Source organism: Pristiophorus japonicus, chromosome 22, assembly GCF_044704955.1.
Source record: "Pristiophorus japonicus isolate sPriJap1 chromosome 22, sPriJap1.hap1, whole genome shotgun sequence".
NCBI classification, from domain to species: Eukaryota; Metazoa; Chordata; class Chondrichthyes; family Pristiophoridae; genus Pristiophorus; species Pristiophorus japonicus.
Genome location: NC_091998.1, coordinates 26,203,990 through 26,212,810, shown reverse-complemented (window position 1 = coordinate 26,212,810; position 8,821 = coordinate 26,203,990).

The window sequence follows — 8,821 nt, the reverse complement described above, 5'->3', positions numbered from 1 at the left end:
GATCAATCAGTTTCAGTCTGTTTCGCTCTCTCTTCTCTCCTTTTCTCGCTCTCTCTCTCTCCCTCTCAATGTGTGCTACCTGTATGTTTTCTTTCTCCCTCTCCCTCTGTCTCTGCCTCACAGTCTCTCTCAGTCTGTTAGTGCCTGTTTGTCTCTGAGTCAGGGTGTTTGTCAATCTCTGTGTCTCACACTTCAATTTTTTCTTTGTCAAATTATTTGCTGGATTCTCTCTCACCCCTGCACTCCTTGTATCAGCCTCTGAAGCTCTGAATATCTCAATTTGTGTTTTATATTCCTGAAGATTTTTGCTTTTCCCGCTCTGTACTGCCTACTCTGTCACCTTTCCTGTATCAGCCACTCACTGCTCTCTCCCATCCTCTATATCTGGGCGTTTCTGTGCCAGTCAGCCCTCTTTCTCCCTCACTTTCTCGTCATTTCCAAACGACTCTATCCATTTTGTATCTCGCTATTACCTTCTCTCTTTGCCTTTATTCCTTTCTCTCTCAGTTCCTCTCACTGCCTTGGGAAGGCCTCACTCTCTCGATTCCCCTTGTCTCTCTCTCTCTCTCTATTTCCCATGTATATCTCCCTCTATTCCCCTCTCACTCTCTCTATTCCCCCGCTCTCTCTAATTCCCCCTATATCTCTCTCACTATTCCCCCTATATTTCTCTCTCTATTTCCCCTGTATATCTCTCTATTACCCAGTCTCGCTCTCTCTCTCTATTCCCCTGTATCTCTCTCTCTATTTCCCCGACTCTCTCTCTCTATTCCCCTGTCTCTCTATCTCTATTCCTCCTGTCTCTCTCTCTCTCTATTCCCCCTGTCTCTCTCTCTCTATTCCCCCTATATATCTCTCTCTATTCCCCCTATATATCTCTCTCTATTCCCCCTGTCTCTCTCTCTCTCTATTCCCCCTGTCTCTCTCTCTCTCTATTCCCCCTGTCCCTCTCTCTCTCTATTCTCCCTATATATCTCTCTCTATTCCCCCTATATATCTCTCTCTATTCCCCTGTATCTCTCTCTCTATTTCCCTGACTCTCTCTCTCTATTCCCCTGTCTCTCTATCTCTATTCCCCCTGTCTCTCTCTCTCTATTCCCCCTGTCTCTCTCTCTCTCTATTCCCTCTGTCTCTCTCTCTCTCTATTCCCCCTATATATCTCTCTCTATTCCCCCGTCTCTCTCTCTCTCTCTATTCCCCCTGTCTCTCTCTCTCTCTCTATTCCCCCTGACTCTCTCTCTCTCTATTCCCCCTATATATCTCTCTCTATTCCCCCTATATATCTCTCTCTATTCCCCCTATATATCTCTCTCTATTCCCCCTATATATCTCTCTCTATTCCCCCTATATATCTCTCTCTATTCCCCTGTATCTCTCTCTCTATTTCCCCGACTCTCTCTCTCTATTCCCCTGTCTCTCTCTCTCTATTCCCCCTGTCTCTCTCTCTCTATTCCCCCTATATATATATATATCTCTATTCCCCCTGTCTCTCTCTTTCTCTATTCCCCCTGTCTCTCTCTCTCTCTATTCCCCCTGTCTCTCTTTCTCTATTCCCCCTATATATCTCTCTCTATTCCCCCTGTCTCTCTCTCTCTCTCTATTCCCCCTGTCTCTCTCTCTCTCTATTCCCCTGTCTCTCTCTCTCTCTATTCCCCCGTCTCTCTCTCTCTATTCCCCCTGTCTCTTTCTCTCTCTATTCCCCCTATATATCTCTCTCTATTCCCCCTGTCTCTCTCTCTCTCTCTATTCCCTCTGTCTCTCTCTCTCTATTCCCCATGTCTCTCTCTCTCTCTATTTCCCCTGTCTCTCTCTCTCTCTCTCTCTATTCCCCATATATATCTCTCTCTCTATTCCCCCTGTCTCTCTCTCTCTATTCCCCCTGTGTGTCTCTCTCTCTCTATTCCCCCTGTGTCTCTCTCTCTCAATTCCCCCCGACTCTCTCTCTCTCTATTCCCCCTATCTCTCTCTCTCTCTCTATTCCCCCTATATCTCTCTCTCTATTCCCCCTATCTTTCTCTCTCTCTATTCCCCCTATCTCTCTCTCTATTCCCCCTATATCTCTCTCTCTATTCCCCCTATATCTCTCTCTCTATTCCCCCTATCTCTCTCTCTCTCTCTAGTCCCCCTATATCTCTCTCTCTCTATTCCCTCTATATCTCCCTCTCTCTAGCCCCCTTTATCTCTCTCTCTATTCCCCTATATCTTTCTCTATATTTCCCCTATATATCTCTCTCTATTCCCCCTATATCTCTCTCTATTCCCCCTATCTCTCTCTCTCTCTATTCCCCGGTATCTCTCTCTCTATTCCCCGGTATCTCTCTCTATTCCCCCTATCTCTCTCTCTCTCTCTCTCTATTCCCCCCCTCTCTCTCTCTATTCCCCATCTCTCTCTCTCTCTATTCCCGTCTCTCTCTCTCTATTCCCCATCTCTCTCTCTCTATTCCCCTATAATCTCTCTCTATTCCCTCTCTATCTGCACCAAAATGTCACAATCTGACAGCAATACCTTGGCACTTCCCCAAAAGAGAATGGACAGAGAGTGAGGCGGGAGGGGAGAGAAGGGGAGGGTCACAGTGAGGGGGGGAGACATTGAGGAGAAAGATGTCGTCCAGTGGAGATGGGAACAAGGGAGGGGCTAGTGAGAGGGAGGGGACAGAGGGAAAGAACAAGACAGGAGGTTAGAAGGGGAGGAGAGCTGAAAGAGGCAGAAGAGAGAGAGGCAAGGAGGGATAGGAGATTCATATCAATACTGAAACCTCAAGACTGGTATACTCAAAGATGCTCATAGAGACCTAAATGCTAGTTGATTCACACGCACTCGGGGGAGTGTACAGCAATTATAAATGTTCACACCTTCCTTTGAGATGTAGTCTTTTCCCACCCCCATGTTGCGCACTGATGCACCAATTACTCTGGTGTCTGTCCCGCTCTTCCGCCCACAGAGGAACATTTCAGATTTGATGTTATGAGTGCTGCATTTCAGTTAAATTTAAAACATTGTACGCAATGGATGGATTTTTAATCGAACATTAATTTGAATCAATTGGTGTGAGGCTGATCACCTTGAATCAGACAATCAGGTTGACAAAGGCAGACGAGACATTTGTCACTAGGTGGGAAACCGGGCTTCAAAACTGCGGACAGAATTATCATCACAGACTGATGTTATTACGAGTTTGCTGGAGCACTAAGTGAGTGCTGTAGTGCTGGTACATTTACCAGAATAAATTTTCACGCCCTTGTTCTGCCTAGTGACAAAAATGCCAACTGCCTTTGTCAACGTGCTTCAAAGTGATCAACCTCACATCAATTGATTCAAATTGATGTTTGACTGAAAATTGAATACATTTTGCTTGCCCGCTGCTCTGTCACAGGCAGGATGTTGTGAGACGGATATGAACCTCTCACACCAAACAAAACGACTTCAGAAGGTCTATTTTTAAATGAGGAATTTCACCATAAGGTTCAAATAGAAACATTATGTTCATTAATCTAAACATCCTGTTGGACAAAAGCTCTAAAGCATGACGTCCCAGGCCTAGAAATTCGTCGTGGGCAATAGCATGAAACGGGCGGTATCGGATCCACCGCCCGCTATAGGCAGCGCCTGACCTGCTATTCAGCGGCATTGACGGCAGGCGCTGCGTATAACAGGCGGCAGGTCCGATACCACCCCAGACGAATTTGTACCCCCACCCCACACAGTGCTGGATATGTGTCGCTGGTCTATCAGTAACTACACTACGATCCACTGCAATATTCCGGTGAACATTGAGAAGCACAGGTCCAACTAATGGGTTTTTACTGATCGAATTCCAGAACTGACTAGCTCGGAAGACCATCGCTAGTTACTGTGCTTCAATCAAGTGATCTCGGCCACATACTTTTCAAAGGAAGGGCTGGTCCGACCAAACAAATCATAGAGATTTCAGGGGGGTGAGGACGTGTTTTAACACCCTGAACCAAGTTCTCAAGATATTTTTCAGTTAGCACAACCTATAATCTATCATTCAATATCTTTGTAACTCACACACACACACACAAAAACAAATACACACTCACACACAAAAACAAATATATACAAAAGGGAATATGGTGCAAGGCAAAAGGAGATGGTAATGGCCAGCAAGTTAAGTAACATCATCCCTTTTGTCTCTTAATCTCTCCTGCCTTCCACCCTATCACAGGCCTTCCCTTGTTTTATTTCCTCTCCCCTCCCCCAACAGTTGCTTAAAAAGCTGTTACATCGCTGACTTTTTTCAGTTCTGGCGAAGGATCACAGACCTGAAACATTAACTCTGTTTCTCTCTCCACAGATGCTTCCTGACCCGCTGAGTATTTCCAGCATTTTCTGTTTTTATTTTAGTAATCCAGTAGGCCCCGGACTAATGATCCGATGAGATGTGATTTTTTTTTGGGCACTAAAATCAAATTTTTCCTTTTTTCCAGTGCCCCCTATAAAAGGAGAGGGGGACACTAAAAGCACCGGCAATCCTTGTGCATGAAACTCTTTTTGGAGTTCACCTGCAAAAACATAAAACATGTATCCGTGCCACCCGACCTGGATGACACACACAAGACATTTACAAGGCCCCTTTTTTATTTATTTTTTTGTGTTTTTTTTTTTGGGGCACTAAATTCAAATTTTTCCTTTTTCCAGTGCCCCCTATAAAAGGAGAGGGGGACACTAAAAGCACCGGCAATTAAAACAAATTAAACTTTAAAACGTAAAATCAAATTAAAATTTGGTTGCCGGGCGTGATGATGCACTCCAGTCCCTCCGGTGCCCACCTCTCGCGGAAGGCCGCGAGCGTACCGGTGGACACCGCGTGCTCCATCTCCAAGGACACCCTGGACCGGATGTAAGAGCGGAAGAGAGGCAGGCAGTCAGGTTGAACGACCCCCTCGACCGCCCGCTGCCTGGACCGGCTGATGGCACCCTTGGCCGTGCCCAGGAGCAGTCCTACGAGGAGGCCTTCGGACCTACCCGCTCCCCTCCGCACAGGGTGCCCAAAGATCAGGAGAGTGGGACTGAAGTGCAGCCAGAATTTCAGGAGCAGCCCCTTCAAATAATGGAACAGGGGCTGCAACCTTGTGCACTCTATAAAAACATGGAACACGGACTCCTCCAGACCGCAGAAATTGCAGGCGGCCTGGGAGTCCGTGAACCGGCTTAAAAATTTGTTGCACGGCACTGCTCCGTGCACCACCCTCCAGGCCAAGTCCCCGATGAATAGTGGGAGGACCCCTGCGTAGAGTGCCCTCCATCGGGGACCCCCGCCTCCTCCGGACGGCAAGATGGTGCGCCATGGCGTGTCCGGACGGCCGGCGAGGATGGCAAAGTTGAGGGTGTGCAGGAGCAGCCCGTACAGGAAACCCCTCCGCGCGGAAGTGAAAGGCACGGAGGGGATTTCCCCGAGGCGGCTCAAGTTGTGAGGCGCCGGCCCCCGAGGGAGGTTCCGGGGTTTGGCGCCGATGAGGAATTCCGTCCGGACGGGGGTCAGTTCGGACGGGATCTCCCCACGTGCTTGAGCCTCCTCGATACACCTAACGGAGTCAGGGCCCAGAGCTGTTTTTAGCGACTCGATGGCATCGGCCGCGCGGCGGACGTTGGCAGAATTTAGGCGCCGCGCCAGCGTGACTGGCGCCATCCAGCCCGCTCCTCCGCCATCGAGCAGGTCCCTGACCCTGGTCACCTCACCAGCCACAGCCCTCTCTTCCGACCGCCACATGAAGCCTCGGCCGTGGAGGTACGGATTCCCGAGCAGCGGCTCCTGCAGGACGGCCGCCACTCCAGCCGGCGGAGAGCTGCGCTTGGTGGAGACTTTGTTCCAGACCCTGATGAGTTCCCTGTAAAAGACAGGCAGCTCCCGGAGGGCGGTCCTGGCACCCCCCAAGTTCACAAACAGGAGCTGCGTGTCATAATTGAGGTCGAGCTGCTGGCGGAAGAAATACCTCGCCAGAGCACACCACCTGGGAGGGGGCTCGACGTAAAGGTATCTCTGCAGGGTCTGAAGACGGAAAGTCGCGAGCTGGGCGCTGACGCACACCAACGACTGACCGCCCTCCTCAAGCGGGAGACTCAAGACCGCGGCAGAGACCCAGTGCTTCCTGTTGTTCCAGAAGAAGTCCACCAGCTTCTTCTGTATCTTGGCGACAAACGCAGGGGGAGGGGTCAAAGTGACCAGCCGGTACCACAGCATTGCGGCCACCAGCTGGTTTATGACTAGCGCTCGACCCCTGTAGGACAGCACTCGGAGCAGTCCTGTCCAGCGCCCTAGGCGAGCGGCGACCTTGGCCTCCAGCTCCTGCCAGTTCGCCGGCCAGGCTTCCTCGTCGGGGCTAAGGTAGACTCCCAGATAGAGGAGATGGGTCGTGCTCCAGGCAAAAGGCCTGAGCTCCTCCGGCAGGGAGTCCACCCGCCACTGACCCACCAGGAGTCCGGAACATTTCTCCCAGTTGATCCTGGCGGAGGACGCGGCCGAGTAAATCTCCTGGCACTCACGCATCCTCCGCAGGTCAGCGGGATCCTCTACCGCGAGGAGCACGTCATCGGCGTAAGCCGAGAGGACGACCTCCACGCCCGGCCCTTGCAGAGCCAGTCCCGTCAACCTCGTCCGCAAGAGGCGCAGGAAAGGCTCCACGCAAACGGCGTATAACTGGCCGGACATGGGGCATCCCTGGCGCACCCCTCTCCTAAAGCGAAGGGGCGCCGTCAAGGACCCGTTAACCTTAATCAGACACTCCGCGGCGGCGTACAAAAGTCGGATCCGGGCGACGAAATGCGTCCCGAACCCGAAAGCGCGCAGAGTTCCGAGCAGATAGTCGTGATCCACCCTGTCGAACGCCTTCTCTTGGTCGAGGGATAGGAAGGCGACCGACAGACCAGCCTCCTGGGAGCAATGGATGAGGTCCCGGACCAGATGGATGTTGTCGTGGATTGTCCGGCCCGGGACCGTGTATGACTGGTCGGGGTGGATCATGTGGTCCAGCACGGCACCAAGGCGAGCAGACATCGCCCTGGCGAAGATTTTGTAGTCCGTGCTGAGGAGGGAGACCGGGCGCCAGTTCTTAAGGAGGCGGAGATCGCCCTTCTTAGGCAGCAGGACGATGACTGCCCTGCGCCAAGAGAGGGGCATCTCCCCGGTCGCCAGACTTTCCCCCAGGACCCGCGCGTAGTCGCTCCCCAGGACGTCCCAGAACGCCCTGTGGAACTCCACGGTCAGCCCGTCCAGCCCCGGGGATTTTCCCCTCGAGAGCCGGGCGAGGGCACCGGTCAGCTCCGCCAGGCTTAGCGGAGCTTCCAGATTTTCGGCGCCCTCCGGGCCGACCTTCGGCAGGTCCTCCCACAAAACTCTACGCGCTTCCTCGCTGGACGGATCCGGAGAGAACAGAGCCCCGTAATATTCACGGACCCTGTTGTTGACGCCCTCCGGATCCGAGACGAGAGAGCCGTCGTCGGCCAGCAGCGTCAAGAGCTGCTTACGGACACTCTGCCTTTTTTCCAGCGAGTAGAAGAAGGGGGAGCCGCGGTCCAGATCCCGCAGGAACCGGATCCGCGACCTCACGAACGCGCCTCGGGACCCGACGAGCTGCAGGTCCTTCAGCGCGGCCTTCTTCTCCGATGAGATGTGAGTTCAAATCACACCGCAGCAGCTGGGGAATTTTAATTGAGTTAATTAAATAAATCTGGAAAGTTGGCCATTGCCATACAGAACCTATTTGGTTCACTAATGTCCTTTAGGGAAGGATATCTGACACCCTTGCTCAATCTGGCCTGCACGTGACACCAGATCCACAGCAATGTGGTTGACTCTTCCAGGGTGTCCTTGGAGATGGAGCACGCGGTGTCCACCAGTACGCCTGCGGCCTTCCGCGAGAGGTGGGCGCCGGAGGGACTGGAGTGCATCATCACCCCCGGCAACCAAATTTTAATTTGATTTTATGTTTTAAAGTTTAATTTGTTTTAATTGCCAGTGTTTTTAATGTCCCCCTCCCCTTTTATAGGGGGCACTTGTCAAATATGGAATTTTAATGCCCTAAAAAAAAAACACAAAAAAAACTCTACAAAAATACAACAGTTAAAAAAAAAAAGAGGGCTGTCATAAGTGTCTGGAGTGTTCCCCAGATCGGGGGGCACTCGATCTAATGTTATTTTGTACTCCCCAAAAAGAGTTGTGGTTGACTCTTAACTGCTGTCTGAAATGGCTTGGCGAGCCACTCAGCTGTATCAAACCTTCACCTCACGGACTGCAGCGGTTCAAGAAGGCAACTCGCTACCACCTTCTCAAGGGCAATTAGGATTGGGCAATAAACGGCAGCCTTGCCAGCAACGCCCACATTCCATGAATAAAAAAACAGATCCTGTCCTTACTCAACATCCACCCACACACACTTCCCAGCACAAGTCACAGGATAACAATTAGCAATGGAAAGCTCAGCTGATTTTTGCCACCTCCCCACAAGTGACAATTAGAGGAATCCTGGCCAGTTATGGTACCTCTGTCCCAACCCAGGATTGGCTAACTCAGTCCTGGCCAAGAATTGAACATGTGGCATTCTGGTCCATGTGGCTTGTATGGCTATCCCTTCATTTCCCCCTAAGGCTATGGGGGAAGAGGTTGTTATGATGATTTTGTTTTATTATACAGTTTTGTGTTCTGTTCTTTTTGTGTCCTGGCTAACAATCACTCTTTAACCAAAACCACCCTAAATAGATTGCCTGCTCATCTCCTCGTTTGCAGTCATGACATGCAATGGTTTCTCTTCCCGCACTGTTATCTCTGGTGTCCCCCAAGGATCTATCCTTGGCTCCCTCCTA